The 3837-nt window shown below is 42.7% G+C and overlaps 1 protein-coding gene, 1 long non-coding RNA gene and 1 other non-coding gene across 3 annotated transcripts in view; 2 read left to right on the top strand and 1 right to left on the bottom strand.

Annotated features, from left to right (window-relative positions):
- Mcmdc2 (minichromosome maintenance domain containing 2) overlaps positions 1-3837 on the bottom strand; it is a 39704-nt gene that overhangs the window by 16954 nt on the left and 18913 nt on the right. The window lies entirely within an intron of this gene.
- On the top strand, positions 2358-3292 carry LOC111818430. Its single transcript, XR_002822420.1, has 3 exons — positions 2358-2391; positions 2629-2688; positions 2878-3292. It is a non-coding gene; the product is annotated as an uncharacterized LOC111818430 (long non-coding RNA).
- LOC111818448 lies at positions 2467-2551 on the top strand. The gene has a single exon (XR_002822429.1). It is a non-coding gene; the product is annotated as a small nucleolar RNA SNORD87 (small nucleolar RNA).

Genomic DNA, 3837 nt, shown 5'->3' with positions numbered 1-3837 from the left:
AAAAAAAAAAAAAAGATAATAGCTCAAGCCGAGACGTTCGTGAGCTTTAAACCTCTCCGCGGAAGTTTAGCACCCCCACCGCGGGCCAACCTGCCGGCGCCGTGGCCGCAGGCCCGCACCCTCGGGCGGGGCCGCTGACCGGAAGGGGCGTGGCCTCGTCGGGGGCGTGGCCCGCGTCGGGGCGCCTGGGCGCGGACCCGCCGCCGAGCTTCCTTTTCCACGCAGTCTCGGGAGCGGCGAGGCGAGCGGGTCGCGTTAACCATGTCCTCAGGGCGGCGGCTGCGCCCTGGGATCGGTCCCTAGGCTGTCCGAGGTGAGAGTTTTCCCGGCTTTAGCCCTCCCCTCCCTGCTGAGCCCCGTCACCTTTTGGGTGCGGACGCGGCCGGTTCTTCCCGGCGGCCTGGGATCCCTGCCCACCGCCCGAGCGCCGGCCCGAGCTTCCCTTGAGCGAGGGAGGCAACCACCCGCGAGTCTTAATTGATTTCTCCGCAGCGAATACTGGTTTCAGCTGCCTTCGCTCAGAAGTTAGCAAAACTCGAGAGGTGTGTTTTCCGCTCGCGCTCAGGGCGGTTCCTCTTGTTTACCCAGCAGAGCTGTTTGCGATCTTGGCGGCTCCAGGCTCCTCGGAGTTAGAGGTTTTATTTTTCCTTAGGGGAGCATTTTATAAAGGGGGTGTTCATTATCTCTTAGGTGTGAAGACACTACCTTTTGAGTGGTCTTAGTACAGTTTACTAACCGTATCGGTCTAAACGAACGGGTAGACATTTTTGGTATTCTCGGGAGCTGTCTTGTAAATAAGTGCAAGTGTAGAAGGTCCTTAACCCTCATATTCTTGTAAAATCCTAGATGTTTGCACTTATATTGGAAACTTGTATTTCTGAATAAAAGAAATCACGAGGTCTTCCCAAATACTATGTAAAAAGGAAAAACCTCTCATCAGCTGAGAGATGGGGAATAATCTCCCAGTTTAAAAACCATTTTAAACAGTTAACATGCTAAATTGGTGTGGCGCATGCCTGTAATCTCAGTGCCCTGGGAGGAGGCAGGAGGATTCAAGCTCATCTTGAGCAACGAGGTGAGACCCGGTCTCAAAAAATAAGCTTCAACCTTCAGTACTGGTGGAAAAAGTTTTATGAATCCTGGCAATTGAAGAACATCTTGACCACATAGTAAGTGCAGAAAAACCTACTAATTCATTTATATTTGATATATTAGAAGTACTATAATGCCTGTTCCCTGTTTCATACCCCTTACCCATTCAGAGGTACTACCTGGAATTGTGTGTCCATCAGCCTTAGGTTTTTGAGAGGAGTGGGACATATACATAGGCTATACATAGGCCTCTCTAGACAATCATTTTTTAAAGTTTTAAATGTATGCTTTGTTTACTTCTCGTGAATTAAGATTCTTGTCCAGTATTTTGTATTCTTTATTTCTATTGACTGTAAATTAAGCATTTCCATGTATGAAAACGATATATTGCTGTGAAAGGCCCGACTATGTATATGTTCATAAATCATTTGCAGTAGCTATCTGGTTCAGTGACTTATCCTCTTGGGGTATTCTAGGATATGACTTGTGACCCTGGCCAATCCCTTTCCAGTATGTAATATTTTTCAGTCAACTTACTAACATGAGGTATCCTTTCTCTAAAGCTACTAGATCTGCCATCTAGTTTTTTGTGAACGGCTGCATGCTTGTTTTTATACTCCTACCTTTGACATAGCTAATAGTTCATCTTTGTCAAACTATGAGACAGAAAAAGAAATGGCTTGGCATTAATAGAACCATTGTCTCTTAAAATCAGTAGTGCCACAGTGAGATGTGAAGGCCATTTGGCTGTGACATTGGTCACCCCATTGACTGCTGATCTGGCTGGCTAGGTGGTGACCCCTTTTACCCTTAACACTCCATGTGTGTCCCTGTCCCTCCCCATGCTGCATCCTCTGTAAAGAGAACAGGTGGCCACCCTCATAGAGGACCCATCCTCAGTCAAGGGTATAGGAGTAGCTGTACTCCTCTGCTAGAACTTTCAAAGAAGTTCTCAGTACTGCCACAGTGAATGGTAGGATAAATAGCAGTGAAGAATATGATAAATGTTTCTGCTGGTTGTTCTACTCTTGCTGATGACTCAGACTTTCAGTTTAGAAAAAAACTCATTTATGGAACTAGAGTTGAATGGTTGCTAACTAATTGTGCCTGTGGTTCCTAATAATTGATACTGGTCTCTTCCCACATTTAGATGCCAAATAAATTGAAGTACAAATAAGAATTAAAATATTTGATTTCTAGGTACAACAAAGTTTGTGCATTTTGAAGATGTATGAAAGTCGTGGACAATATTTTTCAAGAACTTATAGAAGATAACTGAAGAAAATTGCATGTAATAAGGTACTGTGTAGTCTGTCTCCTTTCTCAGTAAAGTGCAGTAGCCAAAAACTGTACTATATTAACACAAGCTTCATAGCTGGCACAATGATGACTTAAATTTTTGCCGTTTACCCAGCAGAGGTTTTCTTTGAAGAAATCATTTTAAGACTGAGATGCCAGTAATCTAATGATGTCAATTGCTGAATCTAGAGCAATTTTTTTATTGAAATGAGTGAAATATTTCTTTTTGGCCTATAGATAGCTGCAAATGAATGTACAAGTCCTTCAGCAGTTATTAAAAATACTTCATTGCCTCAGGTGAGTAATTCTAACTTCTCAACCAACTACATCTGTTGATAGATTAGAATTATCTGATAAAACTACATAGGGCTAGAATCAATTCCATTTGAAGTTGTATTTCTGGGTTATGTTTTTCTTTTCTCAGCATTTTTTGAGGGGGCACTTTTTGAAATTACTGATTTTCACTGCTGGTTTTTTCTTTTGGAGGTATGGCATGGCAATGTAGAAGGAACAATGAAGACAGTGGTCAAGAAAACATGAACAGAAGCAAATGATGAAAATATTTGATGTTGAAAAATTCACAAGTTATGTAGAAAAATAGACGACTAATTATAACTGAATAATAAATTGTTTTATTTAAAATATAGCCTACTGAAAACATGTGTTCTTAATTTTTAGTCAGACCTATTTTCAACCTACCTTAATGACACTTGTCAAACATTAGCTCATTTATGGGTAGTGATTCTTACTGAAGTGGACAGTTGGAGTCATTTCTAGTATCTTTTTAGGTTTGGGGGAGTTTCTTGTCCTAATAATTGCACTCCTTGCTTTTGTACATAAAAAAATGGCTGATGGGAATTTCCTGAAGTCTTTGTTTTTTATGTATTTAGGACAAGGTTTATAGGGTCTCACTATGTTGATCAGACTCAAGCGCTGGGATTATAGGTGCATGCCACCATGCCCAGTCTTAATCGTCATCTCAGCATGCCATGGAGGCGGGACTGGCATGGCAGGATGGGAATCAAAGCCCGGCTGCTGTGCTCTGCCTAAGCAAGCACTTTGGTCTGATGGACTATTTGGCCAGCCCTTTTAAAGGCTTTTAGTTGGCCCCAAAGAGTAAAAGTTTCACCTTTGTGTGATCTACAGATTTTTATTTTTATGAAAACAAAGTAATGACCTATAGCAAGTAATAACAGTATGCCATTTTAAAAAAGATAGAGACTGGATAGGCTACCAGTCTAGACAAGGTAGCTCAGCAGAATAAGTGTCTGCTTAGGCAAGTCCAGGGACCTAGGTTCGATCCCTGGCACTACATTCCACACCAAGCATGCTGTGTTGGCCACCGAGACCAGGCATGGTGGCATAGGCCTGTAATCCCAGTGCTGGCCAGTCTGAAAACAGGATCACTACAAGTCCGAGCTGTGTAGTGAGACTCTGTACCAAATA

This window comes from Octodon degus, unplaced genomic scaffold (genome assembly GCF_000260255.1).
Source record: "Octodon degus isolate 3935 unplaced genomic scaffold, OctDeg1.0 scaffold00091, whole genome shotgun sequence".
In the NCBI taxonomy this organism is placed as follows: Eukaryota; Metazoa; Chordata; class Mammalia; order Rodentia; family Octodontidae; genus Octodon; species Octodon degus.
The sequence above is the reverse complement of the archived record's forward strand: the minus strand, read 5'-3'. Positions and strand labels throughout refer to the sequence as shown.